Genomic DNA, 22,721 nt, shown 5'->3' with positions numbered 1-22,721 from the left:
CTGCCTGGCCCGCTTGCCCCGCCTGGCCCGCGCCCCCTACCCCTGCACCAGCGAGTCGGGGCTCTCGGGGCTACCTGGACGCTCGGCCAGGACCTCAATGAGTCCAGAACATACTGAGGGAAAGGGCCGCTCGGAAAGATCTAGGAATGAACACCCATCCTCACACCCCAGGAGTGCCTTGGTTTCAGTTGAGAGCCCCTTTTGAGCCAACACGGCCGCCTTTCATTGTTAGGGCTCTCTTTTCTGCCCAAACTAGGACCTGTCTCCTTGACGGCTAAATGTCCACTTTTCATTCTTAATGAAACCCGGTTGCACTCATGGCTTTTCTTCTTAACCTCTGCAGTGTATTATTGTCTAGAGTTTCAAATTCATTCTTTTTACGGTCAAAAGTCTTGTTTCAGGAAAGCAGCTGGAACATTAATGGCAATTCCATTTTCCCATTCATCGCCCCCGCCCCCACCACCCCACCAAGAAACTCAGTGGAAATGAATGGTCTACACAGAGAAACTGAAATCTGGTTAGTCAAGAAGGAAAAAACAGCCAAGTGCCTAGCATTAAGTAAGTACTCACCCGCCCCCCCCACCGCCATAAAAAGAAAAACCGAAAACACAAAAAACGGTGGCCATGGGAATTCCTAGACAGACCCCATCACTTGGGATACTATAGCTGCATTCTGGTTCAAAGGCTGGACCACCTGAAGGAAAATAGAGAAATAGTCCATTGACCTACCCCCTTGAGCATTCTTAAATGATCTGCCTAAATTTTAGTTTTTAAAAACCCTGTTTATAAAACCTTATGTCCCTTAAGCACATTTGTAAATGGAGGGGATGGGGCAAGGCAGATTTTACACTCCCTAGGGAACTGCCGTATTTGAATTAGAATGCCACCTATTCTGCCTACTTTGAAAATGTTCATCACAGCGTTTGCTTTGGACTCTCAAATTTCTTTAATTTCAGTTCCTCTTAGGTCCACAGGTGAAGGAAAGATATGCCCCATTCTATTCCTTGCATTCTCTATTGACAAGGTATTAAGATCTTTAAGTAAATCTCATGAGAGAGAGAATATGTATACTTTATTATTCAAAATATGTCTTTATATTCTTAAGTAAGATAGGTGATGCACATATTTATTTCCACAATCAAGAATAAACTCTAAGGATTCCATCTGGTCCATCCCATTCAGCTTTCCCACATGCTGCGTAAACGTTGGCTGACACCTGGAGAGAGATAACCTACAATGGGATTTACACGTGATTCCTGGATCAGGGACCATCTGCCAGAGGACCAGACACAGCAGCACTTGATGAAATGCAATTAGTACCAGGCCCAGAATTCATTTTCAGGCTCAGAAAAGAGCCAGAGGTTGGGCAGGACCTCTGGCTCTTTAGTGTACAAAAACAACACTTGAAGTGTCTACCAAACAGACAGATTCTTAGGCATCATACCAGAACATTTTAATAATCTAGGTCCAGTGGACCTGAGAACCTGCTTTTTAAAAAGTATCATAGGTGATTCTGATGCAAGTAGTATGCAGACCTTGCTTTAAGAAGCCCTGACTTAGAGGTATTCTGAGATGATCACATTCTCTTCTAGACCCTTCATAATTTTAAATCATTTGATCATATGTATTCTCATGTGTGTTAGTCAGCTAGAGCTGCCATAACGAAATACTGCAAACTGGGTGGCTTAAACAATAGAAACTTATTTTCTCGAAGTTCTGAAGGCCAAAGTCAGAGATCAAAGTGTGGGGAGGTCTGGTTTCTTCTGAGGCCTATTCCCTCAGCTTGCTGATCACCATCTCTCATTGGATGTTCACTGCAGAATTCTGCCATTTCAGTATCTCCTTATGGAAGGAGTAGGTAAACCCTAATCTCCTTGATCTTTTCAGATATCCTCCTATTAACTGCTTCTAACCTCATTAGACTTTTCTTGAAACTCAACAAACAGTACAACACATTATGTTCCAGGTATAGACATGCTCTGGTTTTGTGCCAAGGGTGTAGGAGAGGGGTTATCTTCTTAACTTTCTGACCACAATATCACAGTTTCAAGATAATTCAGCTCCTATAATAGATAAGAAACTGTTAGGGCTGACTTCTTAAGGGAACAATTTCAGATGATGCTTGTATTTATTTCTTGCATTTCGAAGTTCATTTTAGTTAGTTTTACCTTCCTCTTACCTATACTACAATTTTTTTGCCCTGCCTCCTTTCAACCACTTAGGAAGCCTCCTGAGATTTTTCCATAGCCTATTTTATTGCACCATGGACAGAGAGATGTATGAATGCTCTGAACGACTGTAACAGGAAGGTTGAAAAAGCCAGTTCTCCAGGATAGACTGTTCTGTGGAAAACAAGGATCTTCTTCAATGACTAGTTAGCTGCTAGTCCCCTATCCTGCTACCTTAGAGCCATCTTTATCAAAACACAAACATGAAGCCAACAATTTCAACACCTTCATGTACATCCCAATAGAGAAAAGAGGGAAACGAACAGACCCCACCCTATAGCCACAGACGTTATTGTTTCTGTTTCGAAAGCCCACATTTGAACCACAAGAGAATGGTCCTTTGAAAAAGAAAGAGGATTTCTTATATTTCTTGGAATCGCCAGTCATTTGAAAGCAATCTAACCACAATACCTTAAAAGGTTTAATTCCACCCATCTGGTCCACATACACACCACAAATTAGGTTATAATCAGGGAGAGGTTCCCTTGGGCCAAAGAGTACCCCCGGGCCCTCTCTTTTTCCTAGTGGCAATTATAAAAACATTTTACCTACCTGTATTGGTTTCTGCACTAAAGCTCCAATGAACTATTTACTGTCTAGGGAGAAACCCTACCAGCAATAACCTTCAATGACTTGGCACAGGCCCCCTACATTACTAGGAAAAAGTTGCAAGCTTGAAATCAGCAGCTCAGAAGACTCATGCATTCTGACTGTTGTCAGCTTTAATTTCCAAACAAAAAATGGAAATATATATGGATGTTCTCTTCTATATTCATGTCAATAATTATTTTATGTAAAATGCTCCAGGGCTTATAACCTTAAAATTTTTTAGACAGGGTGAGCCAAATCATCCACACTTGGCTGAGTGTGGTGGCTCACGCCTGTAATCCCCACACTTTGGGAGGCTGAGGCAGGCAGATCACTTGAGGTCAGGAGTTCAAGACGAGCCTGGCCAACATGGCGAAAACCTGTCTCTACTAAAAATACAAAAGTTAGCCAGGTGTGATGGTGCCCACCTGTAATCCCAGCTACTCGGGAGGCTGAGGCACGAGAATCACTTGAACCTGGGAGACAGAGGTTGCAGTAAGCCTAGATCATGCCACTGCACTTTAGCCTGGGTGACAGAGCAAGACTCTGTCTCAAAGAAAAAAAAAATCATCCAGACTTGACTGTAACTCTCAGCCATTTCAGCAACTCTTTTTATTAACATGATTGACCCTAAACAATACTGTGAAGTAAACAATTGTGTCTCCTCCATGCTCCTGTCCTGTTCAGCTAGCTTCTCTTTTCCCTTCTTAAGATTAAAATTATCCCTAGTTTCCAAAGGTCCCTGAAGACTCCACATGAGGCCTCTCCCTGCTCCCCAACCAGATAATACTCTAAGCTAGAACCTTCTTTCTCACCTGTCCAATGTTGTGTTTCCTTGGCTCAGTCCTTATCTCCCCTTCCTGGTGTGGTCAGCTAATCCATGACAAGAGGCTTATGGCTAAAAAATGGAAAAGAGAACTCTCTTCCTAAAGCATTAGTATTTTATAAAGAAACTAAAACCCCCAAAGCCTTAACGTATTTCTGCTGGCAGATTATCAGGTATTGTAATGGATGAGTATATTTGTAAGATGTTTTGGAGAAGGATATTTTGGCAAGTTCTTCTACTCACAGAACCTACAAAATCACATAGTACACCTATGAATAACACATAGTTCAGATTTAAACTTGCATTTTCATAACATAAGATTCAAAATATTGTGTTAAAATAATAATAATCACTGGCACTTATTGATCACTTTCAACAATCCAGGCCATGTTCTTGGTGCTTTGCATACATTAATTCATTTAATCTTCACAATGACTTTTTTTTTTTTTTTTTTTGAGACAGGGTCTCGCTCTGTCTCCCATACTGGAGTGCCGTGGCCTGATCTCCGGCTCACTGCAACCTCCACCTCCCAGTCTCAAGCAATCCTCCCACTTCAGCCTCCCAAGTAGCTGGGACTACAGACGCATGCCACCACAGCCAGCTAGTTTTTCTGTGTTTTTTGTAGAGACCGGGTTTTGCCATGTTGCCCAGGCTGGCCTTGAACACCTGAACTCAGGAGATCCACCTGCCTCAGCCTCCCAAAGTTCTGGGATTACAGGCATGAGCCACTGCGCCTAGCCCACAACGACTTTAAAAGCACCGTATTGTTACCCACATTGTACAAATGGGGAGATTAAGCTATTTGCCCTGATTTCTACCCTCTTCCTCTGTCCTCACCTGCATCTCCAGGAGACCACTGAATCTCACATCTCAAGCTTTCTTTCATGTTATAACTTCAAGTCCTATCATTGACAGCAAGCCCCTAACTTCTTCTGGAAACTTTTATCTTCTACGTACCTAAGTTTCTGGATTTCCTCACAAATTTTTTTTTTTTTTTTTTTTTTGAAATGGAGCCTTGCTCTGTCGCCCAAGCTGGAGTGCAGTGGTGCAATCTTGGCTCACTGCAAGCTCTGCCTCCTGGGTTCATGCCATTCTCCTGCCTCAGCCTCCTGAGTAGCTGGGACTACAGGTGTCCGCCACCACGCCTGGCTATTTTTTTATATATTTTTAGTAGAGATGGGGTTTTACCGTGTTAGCCAGGATGGTCTTGATCTCCTGACCTTGTGATCCACCCACCTCAGCCTCCCAAAGTGCTGAGATTACAGGCGTGAGTGAGCGCACCGGGCCCCCCACAAATTAAAAAAATAATAATTGGAACATCTTTGTTCTAGTGTTGGGGTCGTGTAATTTAGTGATATTTGATAAGAGAAAGGAATTTTTTGTGTGTGTGTGGAAAAGGAAGACGGGTGGGGCGTGGCAGCTCACGCCTGTAATCCTAGCACTTTGAGAGGCTGAGGTGGGTGAATCACTTGATTCAGGAGTTCAAAATCAGCCTGGGCAACATGGTGAACCCTGTCTCTACTAAAAATACAAAAATTAGCCAGATGTGGTGGCACATGCCTGTAATCCCAGATACTCAGCAGGCTGAGGCATGAGGACTACTTGAACCCGGGAGGTGGAGGTTGAAGTGAGCCAAGATCATGCCACTGCACTCCAGCCTGGGCAACAGAGCGAGACTCTTCTCTCAAATCTCTCAAAAAAAAAAAAAAGAAAGAAAGAAAGAAGGAAGTAAGGAAAGAAGGGAGGGAGGGAGGGAGAGAGGGAAGAGAATAATTCCACTTATGAATGGGGAAATTAAGTTGTGGAGAACTTATGCAGCTTGTTCATCATATAGTAGACCAGAAATCAAGTTGGCGTGGTATCGAGGTGACCAGCTCATCCTGGCTTACGCAGGATTTTACCCATAGTTTTACTATTGAAACTCCCGCATCCCAGGAAATTCCTCAGTCCTGGCAAAAGTTTGGTGGCCCTATGTGTGGTCTCCTGACTCCTGGGTCCCCATACAGTCCCTTAGGTTACGGAGATCCAGCCTCCCTGCTCCCCTCCCTCCCCACGTTTTGATCTGCTTTACCTGTTCCCTGATGATCTGATATATCAGAGATTAACAAGACATTCAGGGTTGATAGTGGTGTTTAATGTTTCCTCTAAACCATATTAGTTGTCTTTACCTGGGTTAAATTTCCCCGTCTTATCCAAGCCTTCTGTAGTGTAGCTTGGCTCTTTCCATGCTTCTCATCACATCAGCTTAAATCATAAGGGATTTGAGCAGAACTTTTCACTCTGTTCCTACTCCAACTGTATGTTTAAGATTAATTTATCATTTTGGGGCTAAGCCTATTGGCTAATACTCTGTTGTAATGAAAGTCATGCTACCTTGCATTTCTCCACTGCTTGTCAGTTGACAAAGTTCTTACACACACACACACACACACACACACACACACACAATCTTGTTAGACGCTATCAATAACTCCTTTAAGTAAGCAGGTATTTATTGGTTAAACGAAATAAGAATAAGGTTAAGGAAAGAATTTCTTTACAAGTGATTTTCTCTTGAAATGTCTTCAAGAAATATTTTATGAAACACAATTTCAAACTTTTTGTTTCTCTTAAATTTTTTCTTCAAAGCATAAGCTGAAGTAGAGATCTGAATTATTTGGAACCAGCTGCTGGCAAGCCTACAGCCATGAGATATCCCAAAGTGGGGCAGGGGAGGTTCTCCTGCTCTAAGTGCTATGAATCAAACAAAGCTATGGGCAAAAGAGTGATGCTAAAATGCTGCAGCTTAAAGTATGGGATTTAAAAAAACTCAGAACCATTCAAGTTATATTAATACATTGTTTAATTTCTTAAGTTTTGGTAGTTTCAGTTACTCCATGTTATGCTGAACTGAATGGCATTATTTCAAAAAGCTGCCTACTTATAAACAGGCCTAATCATAAAAATCATCTAGGGTTCTTTTTAAACTCAGATATTAGTGTATATGAAGATCTGCTAGAGAGTTCGTTAAAATGCAGATTCTGGGGTCCCATCTCAGAGATTCTGATCCCATAGGTCTGAGGTGGGATCCAGGGATCTTTTGCTTTAAAATGCATCTTCATGTGATCTGGGGCAGATAATCTGAGGATCTCCACAGCCTTGCTATTTACATCTGCCAACATTGGCATCACCTTGGATATTTTATTTTATTTATTTTTTATTTATTTATATTTATGTTTATTTATTTATTGAGACAGAGTTTCACTCTGTTATCAAGTGGTGTACTGGAGTACAGTGGTGTGATCTCAGCTTACTGCAACCTGTGTCTCCTGGGCTCAGGTGATCCTCCCACCTCAGCCTCCCAAGTATCTGGGACAACAGACACACACACCACCATGCCTGGCTAATTGGCGTGGTTTTTTGTTGTTGTTGTTGTTGTTGTTTTGGTAGAGGCAGGGTTTTGCTATGTTGTCCAAACTGATCTCAAACTCCTGGCCTCAGGTGATCTTCCTGCCTTGGCGTCCCAAAGTACTGGGATTATAGGCATGAGCCACTGCACCCAGCCCCACCTAGGATATTTTAGAAATACAGAATCTCAGGCTCCACCCTGGATCTCCTGAATCAGAATCTGCATTTTAATAAGATTCCTAGGTGATCTGTATGCATATAAAGTTTGAGAAGTAGTGCCCTACAATACAGCAGATACCACCACATCAATTCAGAAATTGAAACCAAGTGAGAGCTCCAAGTGGATAACCTGGAGCAATGGGGGCTTTCAACATGTACTTAATGGTGGAGTGTGGTGGCTCACACCTGTAATCCCAGCACTTTGAGAGGCCAAGAGTTTGAGAACAGCCTGAGCAACATAGCGAAATCCTGTCTCTACAAAAAATTAGCTCGGCATGGTGACATGCACTTGTAGTCCCAGATACTGGGGAGACTGAAGCAGGAGGAGTGTTTGAGCCTAGGAGTTTGAGGTTGCTGTGAGCTGTGATTGCACCACTGCACACCAGCCTGGGCAACAGAGGGAGAACCTGTCTCCAAAAACAATAAAATAAAACCAAACATGTACTTAATAAATATTCATTAGGTGCCTATATTTTCACAAGAGGGGGGAAGAGGGACTACAGAAGTCACCTGGTGTAAACTAATACTGAAAAATCCTGAATAAAGCAGTGGTCCACATAAGAATTAAAGGAGTTAAGTAAGGCTATTTTATATATTAATCAGTAAGTATTTATTAGGTGCTTGCTATGTACCCACAATTTTGCTTTTTCCATTCTATTTAGGGGACAGAAAGCTAATATAAAGGAAACTTTTAGAGGATAATGTCCTCTAAAATGAGCTAATCAGTAAAGTGTGGGTAGAATTTATGTAGGTTGACAGGAAGCCCTCCCAAGTAGGAGAAAAAGCAAGGAGAGTAAAATCGAAAATGAGTTTGATATGTCTGGGAAACAGAGGTGAGTGGCCCATTGTGGCAATGGTTTAAAATGAGTGAAAGGTGGAAAACTAGAACATTATGTAGGATGAAACTAAATTGTAGATAATTTTGAAAGTCATAAGTAGAACTTGCTCTAGCGCGTGTTTTGCAGATGCTGTTTTTTTCCCCCAATATCCATTGTTTCTTTCTTCCTTATAGGAGGATTTTTTTTTTTTTTTAAGTTCAGCCTATGGACAACAAAAGCATGGACTATATTTCCCAGCATCTTTTGCAGTAAGATCTGATCATATGACTATAATCTGGCCAATGAAATATAAACAGAAGTGTCATCTGTGACTTCTCTAAGATATCCTTAGAGGATGTGGGACACATCTTCTTTTTTCCTGTTAACTAAACAGGGTTGAGGAAACTGGAGCCCAGGTAGCCATTTTGGACCTGAAGATGGAAGTCACAAGCTAGGGAGAGCAAACAACACATGTGTGCATCCCTGATAATCAGGTCATCCTAACCCTGGACTGCTTTCCTCTGATCTGTTTAACAGGAAAGACCAGAGGAAAACCATGAGATAGATGTAATTTTCTATCTCGCTTAAGCCACTATTGTACTTCGGACTTTCTTGTCATGTACAGCCAAGCCTAATTATAACTAATAAAACATACAATTGAAAGACAAAAATGCAAGGGTTTATGCATCAGGTACCATTCTGGTTGCATCTGTTGCAAACTCTATGTGGTAATGGATTAGTTACCTAACCTCTCTAAGCCTTTGTCTCCTCGCATGTAAAATAGGAAGAATGTCCCTCAAGGGTGATTGTGAGGTGCAAATTATATTAAATATATAAAATATTTAGCACAGTGCTGGTGCATAGTATACTCTTAATAAATGTACCTTTTCTAATTATATATAAGGGCAGATCAGCAGACCAATATGGGACACAGTGATATCTGTGGAAATGTACAGGGCATCCACATCTAGAAGATTACCATGACACTAGTGGGTATTATGATTTGGAAGGTGAACAGATTAGAGGCAGAGAAATGCTTCAGAAATCTCAAGTCTGACCTGTGACATTAGCAGTGGAACTGAAGTGGATATTTATTGAACCCCTTTTTATATATGCCAGGCACATTCTAGGAGTCAAATCCACAGTGATAAACAAAACATACATGGTTCTTACACTCAAAGAGTTTACAGGCTGGTATGGGAGTCAGACATAAAACTACTAATGGAAAATTATAGAATGACAAACTGAGGTATGTGACCTGAGGGAAAGCAACAGAATATTCTGAGAACTTGTATTAGAGGAACCTAATGTAGTGAATTGCAATTAAGCTGGGATATGAAGGATGAACCTGAGTTAACTAACAGAGGCAGAAGGTACATCCTCTGAAGGGAAATGAAGGGCAAAGGCCATGTGGTGGAAAAGATCACAATAAATTCTCAAAATTAGATCAAACTAGTGCACCCACAGTGGTGAGTCCAAGGAGAGCCTAGTCTGAGATGAGCTGGTGAGGTGGGCAAGAGATACATTCTATGGGGCTTTGCAGAGCATCATAAAGGGTTTTATTCCAAGGATGACTGGAAGGTGCTGGCAGGTTTTGAGCAGAATCCTAGGGTGCCAAACCATCCCAGTTTGCCTAGGACTGAGGGATGTGAGACTTTCAGTGCTAAAATCGGAACAGCCCCAGGCAAACCAAGGGATTGGTCACCCTCATAGTTATATGATCTGATTTTTTCCTAAAGATTACATTTTGGCTGTCTTATAGAAAACTAAATGTAGGAAGGAAGGAGTGCAATTGATAAGACAGTTAGGAGATTATTGCAGTATCCAGACAAGAGAGGATGGTAGCTTGGGCTAAGGTGATGATGGTGGAGTTGAAGGAAAAAGGATGGGTTTGAGAGAAATTTAGGGGTAAAATTGGCAGGACATGGTGAGAGATGGAAATGCTATTTCTAAGACTGCATGGATTAACTCAAGTACAAGAGTGAAATATGGATTCAAATTCTACATAGGACTACTCTAATTTATATATTCTTGAGCACTAAAACACTGGGGTCCATATAAGAGGATTTTGCCTTATCCAAAGTACAAGCATACCTCTGAGATAACGCAATTTTGGTTCCAAACCACTGCAATAAAGCGAGTGATAAAATATTTTTTGTTCCCAGTGCATATAAAAGTTATGTTTACATTACGCTGTAGTCTATTAAGTGTAAAGTAGCATTATGTCTAAAAAAAGTACAAACCTTAATTTTAAAATACTTTATTCTTGAAAAATGCTTACAGTTGTGAGTCTTCAGCAAGCTGTAATTTTTTGCTGGTAAAGGGTCTTGCCTCCAGGTCGATGGCTACTGGTTGATCACAGTGATGGTTGCTGGAGGTTGAGGTGCTGTGGCAATTTCTTAAGACGACTATGAATTTTGCAGCATTGATTGACTCTTCCTTTCATGAAAGATTTATCTGTAGTATGCTACGCTGTTAGATAGCATTTTACTCGCAGTGGAATTTCTTTAAAAATTGGAGTCAGTCCTCTCAAACCCTGACACTGTTTTATCAACTAAGTTATGTAATATTCTAAATCCTTTGTTGTCATCTTGACAATGTTCAAAGCATCTTCACCAGGAGAAGTAGATTTCATCTCAAGCAATTACTTTCTTGACTCATCCATAAGAAGCAATTCCTCATCCATTCAAGTTTGATCATGAGATTGTGACAATTAAGTCACATCTTCAGGATCCACTTTTCATTCTAGTTCTCTTGCTGTTTCTACCATATCTGCAATGACTTCCTCCATTGAAGATTTAAATCCCTCAAAGTCATCCATGAGGGTTGGAATCAACTTCTTCCAAACTCTTGCTAATGTGGATATTTTGACCTCCTTCCATGAATCACATTCTTAATGGCATGTAGAATGGTGAATCCTTCCCTGAAGATTTTCAATTTACTTTGCCCTAATCCACCAGAGGGATCACTATCCATAGTAGATATAGCCTTATGAAATATATTTATCTTCAATAATAGGCCCTGAAAGTCAAAATTACTCCTTGATCCATGGGCTGCAGAATGGATACTTTGTTAGCAGGCAAGAAAACAACATTAATCTTCTTGTACCTCTCCATCAGAGCTCTTGGATGATCAGGTGCATTGTCAATGAACAATAATATTTTGAAATGATTTTTTTTTCTGAGCAGTAAGTCTCAACAGTGGGCTTAAAATATTTAGTAAGCTATGTTATAAATACATGCACTGTCATCCACGCTCTGTTGTTCCATTGATAGAGCACAGAAAGAGTCAATTTAGCGTAATTCTTAAGGGCTAGAATTTTCAGAATGGTAAATGAGCATTGGCTTCTGCCCAGTCATCAGTTACATTAGTCCGTAACAAGAGCCTTAGCCATCCTTTGAAGCTATGAAGTCAGGCATTGACCTCTCTCTAGCTGTGAAAGTTCTAGATGGCATCTCCTCCCAATATAAAGCTATTCTGTCTACATTGAAAATCTAGGGTGTAGTGTGGCCCCCTTCATCAATCATCTTAGCTAGATCTTCTGGATAACTTGCTACAGTTTCTACATCAGCACTTGCTGCTTCACTTTGCACTTTATGTTATGGACATGGCTTCTTTCCTTAAACCTCATGAATCAATCTCTGCTAGCTTCCAACTTTTCTTTTGCAGCTTCCTCACCTTTCTCAGCCTTCATAGAATTCAAGAGTTAGGGCCTTGCTCTGGATTAGACTTTAGCTTAAGTAAATGTTGTGGCTGATTTCATCTATCTAGACCACTAAAACTTGCTCCCTATCTGCAGTAAGGCTGTTTTGCTTTCTTATTCATGTGTTCACTACAGTAGCACTTTTAATTTCCTTCAATAACTTTTTCTTTGCAGTCACAACCTGGGTAACTGGTGCAAAAGGCCTAGTTTTTGGCCTGTCTTGGCTTTCAACCTGCCTTCCTCACTAAGCTTCATTATGTCTAGCTTTTGATTTAAAGTGAAAAATGCAACTCTTCCTTTCACTTTCACTTGGAGGCCATTGTAGGTTAATTGGCCTAATTTCAATTTTTTTGTGCCTCAAGGAATAGGGAGGCTCAAGGAGAGGAAGAAAGATGGGAATGGCCAATTGGTGGAACGAACAGAACACACACATTTATTGATTAAGTTCACCCACCTTCTATAGGCAAGGTTCTTGGAACCCCAAAACAATTACAATAGTAACATCAAAGATCACTGATCACAGATTACCATTACAGATATAATAATAATGAAAAAGTTGAAAATATTGTGAGGATTCCCAAAATGTGACACAGAGACAAGAAGTGAGCACATGCTGTTGGAAAAATGTCACTGTTAAGACTTGCTCAACACAGCGTTGCCACAAACCTTCAATTTGTAAAAAGCACAATATCTGCAAAGCACAATAAAATGAAGTGCAAAACACAAGGTATGCTCAAATAAACTATCTGGTCTCAGCCTTAGTTTCCAAAATCAAAGGCTATAAAGAAAAGTTATGTCTCTTTAACTTGCTGCCTTTAGGCATTTCAACTACCTCAGATCACTGTGTTCCCCAAGGAACATGATCTTCTTTGTAGCCTGACAACCACACCTAACCCCACACAGATTCGCTATAAATGAAGCCAAGAAAATCTTTCATCTAGATATTCTCTAAAATGTTTTTTCCTCCTGCTAGTAAGTGTTCCAGTCATTTCCATTAGCTACTTTTCTAGGTTTTATTGGTATGAGAACTGTGCTTCTGGCCATACTTGCAAATATTCATTCTATCAGATTTCTAAACTCATGCACTAAACATAGTGAAGGAAATTATTGTTTACTTATGGTTGTTGTTGTTTTCTAATAACCTTAACATTCTTTGACTATGTTTCACCTTTTTAATAGGTATAACAAACAGTGTATATGAGGGGACTGCAAAAAGTTCTTAGAAAAATGGAATTAAAAAATAAAAATAAAAAATATAAACTTTATTTCTCAACATAAGCTCCATCACATTCAAGACACTTTTATCAGTGATGATACCAGCCATTTTGTCCACCTCTAAAGAACTGAGGGTCCTGGGAACTTAACCATGTCAATGCAGTCTTTTTACATTACTAACTGAAGAAAATGGGTGCCCTAAGATTGTTAAAGATTAGGAAACAAAAACAAGTCCAAAGGAACCAAATCAGGACTGTAAGGTGGATGTCTAAAGATTTCCCATCAATGCTGGGCACAGTGGCTCACGCCTGTAATCCCAGCACTTTGGGAGGCTGAGGCTGGCGGATCACCTGGAGGTCAGGAGTTCGAGACCAGCCTCAACATGGAGAAACCCCATCTCTACTAAAAAACAAAATTAGCTGGGCGTGGTGGTGCATGCCTGTAATCCCAGCTACTCGGGAGGCTGAGGCAGGAGAATTGCTTGAAGCCGGGAGGCGGAGGTTGCGGTGAGCCGAGATGGTGCCATTGCACTCCAGCCTGGGCAACAAGAGCAAAACTCTGTCTCAAAAAAAAAAAAAAAGATTTTCCCATCAAAATTTCCCATCAGAACTCTCACAAAATTGCCCATGTTTGATGAGAGGAATGAGCGGAAGCATTGTTGTGGTGGAGAAGTACTCTCCGGTGAAGCTTTCCCAGGCATTTTCCTACTAAAGCTTCAGCTATCTCTAAACATTCTCATAATAAATAAATGTTGTCATTCTTTTGACCCCCCAGGAAGTCAACAAGCAAAATGCATTGAGGATCCCGGGAAACTGCTGTCATGACCTTTATTCTCTTTTTTTTTTTTTTTTTCAGATGGAGTCTCACTCTGTCGCCCAGGCTGGAGTGCAGTGGTGCAATCTCGGCTCACTGCAACCTCCGCCTCTGGGGTACAAGCAATTCTCTGCCTCAACCTCTCGAGTAGCTGGCATTACAGGCGCCTGCTACCATGCCTGGTTAATTTTTTTTTTTTTTGTATTTTTAGTAGAGACAGGGGTTTCACCATCTTGGCCAGGCTGGTCTTGAACTCCTGACCTCGTGATCCACCCGCCTCAGCCTCCCAAAGTGCTGGGATTACAGGCGTGAGCTACCATGCCCGGCCTGACCTTTACTCTTGACCAGTCTGCTCCTGCCTTGACTAGACCACTTCAACCTCTTAGCAGCCATTGGTTTGATTGTGCTTTGTCTTCAAGGTCATACTAGTAAAGGTCTGTTTCATCTCCGGTTACAATTCTTCAAAGAAGTCCTTCAGGGTATTGATCCCACTTATTTAAAATTTCCATCGAAAGCTCTGCTTTTGTCTGCAGCTGATCTGAGCACAACAGTTTTGGCACCCATTGAGTGGAAAGTTTGCTCAACTTTAATTTTTTTTTTTTTTTTTTTTTGAGACAGAGTCTTGCTCTGTTGCCCAGGCTGGAGTACAGTGGTGTGATCTCAGCTCACTGCAACCTCTGCCTCCCAGGTTCAAGCAATTCTCCTGTCTCAGCCTCCCCAGTAGCTGGGACTACAGGCACATACCACCATGCCTGGCTAATTTTTGTATTTTTAGTAGAGATGGAGTTTCACCGTATTGATCAGGCCAGTCTCAAACTCCTGACCTCAGGTGATCCACCCACCTTGGCCTATAATCCCAGAGTGCTGGGATTATAGGCGTGAGCCACCACACCTGGCCAACTTTAATTTTTCAGTCAGAATTATGTAAGCCAAACCAATTGCGATGTCTATGGTGTTGGCTATTGTTTGTGCTGTTAATCATCGGTCCTTTTCAATTACATCGTGAACAAGATTATTTTTTCCTTGAAAATTGACATGGATGGTCTGCCATTGTGGGCTTTATCTTCAACATCGTCTCAACCCTTCTTATTAATAACATGAGTTATCCACTTGTAAACTGTTGATTTCTTTGGTGCATTGTCACCATAAACTTTTGATAAGGCATCAATGATTTCAACATTCTTCCACCCAAGCTTCACCATAAATTTGATGTTTCTTTTTGCTTCATTTTAGCAGAATTTGCTCCGATAGGGGCTCTTTTCAAACTGATGTGGTTTTTTTTTTTTCATTTTTTTCATCGAGATTTTGAGAAAATCAAACTGATATCTTAGCCTTCTTAGTGCCTCAAACTAGATCCTGTTCAGACACAAACAAGTTAGTATGAGTTTGTTTCAGTGAAAAAAAGTTTTGAAATTCATGCATAGTTTTTCATAATATGAATTTTTCATGAACTTTTGGAAGACCTTTTGATACTCTTTTAATTGCAGCACTCTTTTTTGCACCATAACACTAATTGGTGGCTTTACCATTAAGAGGTTGAGCCAAGCAAACAATAATGAAAACGCTTTATGTGGAATAAAAATTTACACTTACTTGCCTGTTTTGCTTCCTTTTTCTCCATTTATATTTAATCTATATTTAATTTAATATATTTAATCTGTAATAAGCCCACAGGAGCACGTCTTCGTACTTTTTACATCAATGAAGTACATATATGTTTTCTTTGCAACATAATAATTAGCAATTCTTAATATTATTATGTATTACTGTAAAAGAGCGCAATTTCATCCTGCAGCATTTAGTCACGTTAGCTTGAATTAACTTTATTGTAAAATACATGAAAAATAATGTGAATGAAATAATTCTGAAAATCTTATTATTGTGACCAGTATACATTTAGATTACTTGGGAGTCAAATGCACATATGGCAAGGGCAGATATGTTTCTCTCTACTTTTAAAAGGTAGTGATAAATCCTGCCTCTAGCTCTGGCATAACTGATTAAGTCAAAAAGCTAAAAGGCTGGCCCATGATCTAGGGGCTCCAAAGAAACAGATTTAGGAATTATACAGCATCCACTCTCAGGGTCACCTTGGACCTGGTCGCCACCCAGAACTGCTTTGATTATGAAATCTTAAGCTCCATTATTCAGGCCTCTGACCACAACCTCCTGGTCTTCTATTGCTCACTCCCTCACTGCTGCTACCTTGAAACACCCCACTCTTCTTTCTCCCACTCCCTATCTCTCCTCTGGGCTTTTATTACCTCACTTGTCACTTTAATAACTCACTATTTCCTTCAACTTACCTGTTCCCTAGTCTATTTTTTTTGAGACAGAGTCTTGTTCTGTTGCCCAGGCTGGAGTGCAGTGGCATGATCTCGGCTCACTGCAACCTCTGCCTCCTGGGTTCAAGAGATTCTCCTGCCTCAGCCTCCTGAGTAGCTGGCATTACAGGCACACGCCACCACACCCCGCTAATTTTTTGTATTTTTAGTAGAGATGGGGTTTCAACGTGTTGGCCAGGCTGATCTCAAATTCCTGATCTCAACTGATCCGCCCACCTCGGCCTCCCAAAGTGCTGGGATTACAGGCGTGAGCCACTGCACCCAGCCTCCCCTAGTCTTTATATTACACCTGCCCCACAATACGAGGGACGGCCTTGAATCCGTTTTCTTTTTTTGTCATACTCACATAGGGGATGTTGGGCTCAGTTGAAAAAAATCACACAACTCTGTACAGAAGGGCAGCACAATACAACATGGCTTCCAAACTCGATTAGGCCTTGAGTCACTTGGAAAGCCTTTTATAGCTCCTTGATCAGCTTCCCATCCCATTTGTCTCTTTTTTTTTTTTTTTTTTTTTTGAGACAGTGTCTCACTCTGTCGCCCAGGCTGGAGTGCAGTGGCGCAGTCTCGGCTCACTGCAACCTCCACCTCCCGGGTTAACAACATTCTCCTGCCTCAGCCTCCCGAGTAGCTGGGACTACAGGCGCCTGCCACCACCTCCAGCTAATTTTTTTGTATTTTTTTTTTTTTAGTAGAGATGGGGTTTCACGGTGTTAGCGAGGATGGTCTCAATCTTCTGACCTCGTGATCCACCCGCCTCAGTCTCCCAAAGTGCTGGGATTACAGGCGTGAGCCACGTTCATTTCACAGGCGTAAGCCACGTAAGCCTGTCTCATTTCAAATACAATGTCTTCTTTACTTTAAACTTCAATCTAAATTTTCTCCCCTCAGTCTCAACAAAAGGACTTGTCTTCTGACCCCAACTGGAAAGCTATTTTCAGCCATCTTTATGAGCTTTTGATCAACTAGATAAGTTGTAATTCATGCATCTTAAGACACATTAAGTAAAAGAGTTACTAGGAGTTTCCTCTGATAGAGTTTGGCCGGGCACGATGGCTCATGCCTGTAATCCCAGCACTTTGGGAGGCCGGAGCAGAATCGCTTGAATCTGGGAGGTGAAGGTTGCAGTGAGCTGAGATGGTGCCACTGCACTCCAGCCTGGGCAACAGAGCAAGACTCCATCTCAAAAAAAAAAAACAAACAAAAAAACGAGTTTGGATATTTGTCCCCACCCAAATTTCGTGTTGAGAGGTAATCCCCAGTATTGGAGGTGGGGCCTCATGGGAGGTGTTTGGATCATTGGGGTTGATCTCTCATGAATGGCTTGGGCCATCTTCTTGGTGATAAGTGAACTCTCACAGTGTGTTCACAAGAGATCTGGTCTTTAAAAGTGCGTGGCACCCTCCCCCACCTTGCCTGCTCCTGCTTTTGCCATGTGACGTGCCTGCTCCCCTTTCGCCTTCACCATGATTGTAGGCTTCCCAAGGCTTCCCTAGAAGCCAAGCAGATGCCAGCACCATGCTTTCTGTAAAGGCTTTAGAAACGTGAGCCAATTAAACTTCTTCCCCTTATAAATTACCTAGTCTCAGATATTTATTTATAGCAATGTAAGAATGGCCTAATATATCCCCATTTTGCATTACTATTTTTTTTTGAGATGGAGTCTCACTCTGTTGCCCAGGCTGGAGTGTAGTGGCATGATCTTAGCTCACCACAACCTCCACCTCCTGGGTTCAGGAGATTCTCCTGCCTCAGCCTCCCGAATAGCTGGGACTACAGGCGCACACCACCATGCCTGGCTAATTTTTGTATTTTCAGTACAGACAGGGTTTCACTATGTTGGCCAGGCTGGTGTCGAACTCCTGACCTCATGATCTGCCCACTTCGGCCTCCCAAAGTGCTGGGATTATAAGCATGAGCCACCACGCCTGGGCTTGTATATTTTATTTGGAGAAATCTCTATTGAGATGCTTTGTTTTAATTGGATTTTCTTTTTATCGTTGAGTTGTAATATCTTATATATTCTAAATGTGACTTCTTTATCAGATATATATTGCAAATATTTTCTCCCATTCTGCAGATTTTCTTTTCACATTCTTTTCTTTCTTTCTTTTTTTTTTTTGACAGGGTCTTGCTCTGTCACTCAGGCTGGAGTGCAGTGGCACAATCACAGCTCAGTGCAACCTCAACCTCCTGGGCTCAAGCTATCCTCCTATCTCAGCCTCCTGAGTAGCTAAGACCACAAGTGCACACCACCACACCGGGCTACCTTTTTTTTTTTTTTTTTTTTTGGTAGAGACAAGGTCTTGCTATGTTACTCAGGCTGGTTTTGAACTCCTGGACTCAAGTGACCCTCTAATCTTGGCCTCCCCAAATGCTGGGATTACAGGCGTGAGCCATCACTCCTGGCTTCTTTTCACCTTTTTGGGGGTAAAGCACAAAACTTCTAATTTTAATGATGTCCAATTTATATTTTGTTGTTGTTGTTTGTGCTTTTGGTATCATATCTAGGAAGCCATTGCTTAATTCAAGATCACAAAGATTTACACCTACATTTTCTAAGATTTTAAGTTTTAGTCCTACATTTTGAATAAATTTTTATATGTGGTACAAGTTTGGGAGGTATCCAACTTTATTCTTTTGCATATGGGTATTTAGTTTTCCCAGTACCACTTGTTAAAAAGACTATCTTTTCTCCATTGGATGGTCTTAAAACCCTTGTCAAAATTCATTGACCATAGATGTGAGGGTTTATTTCTCATCTCTCAATTCTATCCATTAATCTGTATGACTGTCTCTCCTTATGCCAGTACCATACTGTTTTGATTACTGTAGCTTTGTAGTAAGTTTTAAATCAGGATGTGTGAGTCCTCCAATTTTATTCTTCTTCTTCAAGATTGTTTGGCTATTCTGGGTCCCTTGAATTACCATATTAATTTTAGGATCAGCTTGTTGATTTCTGTAAAGAGGCCAGATGGAATTATGATAAGGATTGTGTTATATCTATAGTGCCCTGGGGAGTATTGCCATCTTAACAATATTAAGTCTTTTCATTTTTTTGTCTTCTTTAATTTATTTCAACAATATTTTGTAGTTACCAGAGTACAGGTTTTATACTTCTTTTATTAAATTTATTCCTAAGTATTATATTCTTCTTGATGCTGTTGTATATAGAATTGGTTTCCTAATTTCATTTTCACAGTTTTCATAGCAAGCATATGGAAATATAATTAATTTCAGTATACTAATCTTGTATCCTTCAACTTTGCTGAACTCATTTATTAGTTCTTATGGTTTTTAAGTGGATTTCTTAGGATTTGTTATATAAGATTATGTCACCTGCAACCTGAAGGTTCTTATGGAGGATTACAACAACTGTGCTGTGCTGGGGCTGAGCTGGGGGTGCTTCATCAATCTTTTCAAAATAGTGGTGTGTTTTTTGCTGACAGCTTTTCATTTTTCTCATTAGAAAAGATGAATCTCTCAACAAAAATTATTACTAACTCTTTACATATTACATTTCAGCTGGCCACTGCTGAAAAAACACATTTTTACTTTTTACTGCAAGGGTTGCACTTATCAATCTGCACAAACACATGAGGCCATGATTCCAACAAACTTTCAGTATTGATCTCTTTTATTCAGGAGGCATTATGGTTTATGGAAGAGCTTGGCCTGTGGAATTGGGAGACTGGTTTTCAATCTAAATCTATCCATATTATTAGTGAGACTAATGCTCATCCAACTCAATTCATAGGCTTATTGTTGAAAGTCCAGTGAGCTACCTCAGGCTTTTCTCTGTGGAATGACTGTTGCAGAGAACTGCAACTCAGAAGAATGGAGGTACCAGAAGAGGTTGAGCTGTACCCTGGGCAATGCTTACTTTTTATTTTAGTCAAGTCACTTCCTGGGTTTCATCGGGGACAATTCCTTTCCTAGTTTAAAACTGTGATGACATTCTACCTCATTGAAGAACTCTTCCAATGCCAAGGGTGGATCTCTAAAGAAGGTATACCCAAATCTCACCCAGCTTGGTACCTGCAGGCTGAAGAGTATTTAAGGATCTGTGATGGGAAAATCATAGTAGTGCTCAGGAAGAAACAACAGGCTGTATAGCCTTATCTTAGTCACAGAGCCAAGGCTTTGTCACCAGGATGGAAGATTAGCAGGGGGAATTTTATGCCTTATCATAATGTTCATTGTATTAGCTGCACCACTCCTTCCTTCCTTAATATGCAATTAAAGGCTGACTTTAAAAGAGATAAATAACATGTCAATTTTATAATAGCCAAAGCCAATAACCTTACCATGTGGTTTCCTAGCAAGGCTCAAAAGCAGAGTGGCAAAAGTATGGCCCTAGAGTCAGATTGTTCTTGGGTTCCAATCCTGGATTTATCCCTTAATAGCTATATGACCTTGGCAATTTATGTAACCCCATTTCCTTATCTGTAAGGAGTATAATTATAGCAATTCATAGGAATTATTGCGAGAATTGAATAAAATATGTATCGTGCTTACCACATGATAAACACATGATACGTTTTAGCTAGTAGTAGTATTCTTCAAGGCATTTAGTTGATTAAGCTAAGAAAATGCATTGGCTTGAAGGAGGGCAGGTGGACAATTAGAAAATTTAATTTTTTTCTTTTTAAGATAAAAAATTTTAAAAAATAGGAAATGGAATAAAGTTTAAAAGGTTTTGAGTTTAAAAATTTTTTTCAAAACGAAAAGAAAATGCATTGGCCAGTGAAGGCTTATAATTATGATTCTTTTGTTTGTTTTTGAGACAGGGTCTCTCTGTGCTGCCCAGGCTGGTCTCGAACTCCTGGGCTCAAGGGATCCTCCTTCCTTGGCCTCCCAAAATACTGGGATTACAGGCGTGAGCCACTGTACCCAGCCACATTATAACTGATTTTTTTTTTTTTTGAGACAGAATCTCGCTGTGTTGCCTAGGCTGGAGTGCAGTGGCTCGATCTCAGCTCACTGAAGCCTCCACCTCCCGGGTTCAAGCAATTCTCCTGCCTCAGCCTCCCAAGTAGCTGGGACTACAGGTATGTGTCACCACACCCAGCTAATTTTTGTATTTTTAGTAGAGATGGGGATTCACCGTATTGGGTAGGCTGGTCTTGAACTCCTGACCTCAGGTGATCTGCCTGCCTTGGCCTCCCAAAGTGCTGGGATTACAGGTGTGAGCCACCACACCTGGCCATAATTGATTTTTAATTGAAGTACACTCCCAGTGTTTTTCAAACTTTAGTATACATTACAATCACCAAGAATGTTTTTGTAAATGAAAATTGCCAGGTTCTAAACTCTCCTGTCCACACTCCCTGAATTTCTGATTCAGTAGTCAGTGGCAGGTCCCGTGAATCTGCATCTGTAGCAAATACTCCAGTATTCTGATTCAGGTGATTCATGGTTACTTGTTAAAATTAACTTTTAATTTTGATATAATCTCACATTTACAGAAAAGTTGGAAAAACAACCCCAAATTTTTCACATATGCTTTACCAAGATTAATCAATTTTAAATATTTTGCTATATTTGCTTTATCAATCTTTTTCTGTCTCTGTCTATAAAAAGGTTTTCCTAAATTATTTGAGAGTAGGTTGCATATCATCTCTATAGCCTTTAAAACTTCATGTAGATTTCCTAAGAATAAGGATATTCTCTTTACATAACCACTGTTCAGTTATTAAATTCAGTGAATTTAACATTAATAAAATACTTTTATCTAATATATAACACATATTCCAATTTTACTGATTGTCTCAATAATGCCTTTTATAGCTACTTTTTTTTCCCATACAGTATTCGATCCAGGATCACATCTTATACTTAGAATAACGTTCCTTTTTTCTCCTTCAGTCTGGAGCAGTGTCTCAGCCTATCTTTGTTCTTTATGACATTGACATATTTTAAAGAATAAAAGCCAATTCTTTATACACCATCTCTTATTGTGTGTTTGGCTGATGTTGTCTGTTGATTAGATTCAGGTTATGCATTTCTGACTGGAATCGTACATAAATGATATATCCTTTTCAGAGTGTTGTCCCTGGAGACACATGATATCCACTTGTTTCTTCTTGGAGAGACAAACCACACTTAAGAAATATTTGACTACTTCGAGAGATATTTGACTAGCCACTTTCTGCTCTAAGAGGCCTCAGAATCTAAAGTGGTCAAAAAAACAAGACTTCTCTCCTGAATGTTCTGATTGACGGTAATTTGTTAAGGGGCTTATTTAACCATTGCCTAATTACTTTAGAATATGATCACATATTAACCACAGCTGCTATTACATTCAAAACCACAACACACCTTCATATTTATTAATAACTTATGCAGTTTCCCACCTTTTCCCCCAACTGTTTCATTCTTAGTAACTCTGGATCATAACATTTATTTCATAGTTAATACAGGTAATCTATGTGATGTGTCATATGACATAACTAAATCAGTTAATGCATATGTCAGTTATGTCATATGACATAACTAAATCAGTTAATGATGGTATTTTGAAGCTAGTAGAAACCACTTAATTCCTTACATCACACATTTTACAATGTGTAAGCTTCC

General features: G+C 40.3%; 1 long non-coding RNA gene across 1 annotated transcript; it reads left to right on the top strand.

The window, feature by feature from the left end:
* The first annotated feature begins 79 nt into the window (after positions 1–79).
* On the top strand, positions 80–22,094 carry LOC115835094. The gene is made up of 6 exons (XR_004030010.1): positions 80–187; positions 402–558; positions 8,261–8,335; positions 19,900–19,985; positions 20,082–20,151; positions 21,954–22,094. It is a non-coding gene; the product is annotated as an uncharacterized LOC115835094 (long non-coding RNA).
* Positions 22,095–22,721: the final 627 nt, after the last annotated feature.

This window comes from Nomascus leucogenys, chromosome 5 (assembly GCF_006542625.1).
Source record: "Nomascus leucogenys isolate Asia chromosome 5, Asia_NLE_v1, whole genome shotgun sequence".
In the NCBI taxonomy this organism is placed as follows: domain Eukaryota; kingdom Metazoa; phylum Chordata; class Mammalia; order Primates; family Hylobatidae; genus Nomascus; species Nomascus leucogenys.
Note: the sequence above shows the minus strand (reverse complement) of the source record. Positions and strands in the feature narration are given on the sequence as shown.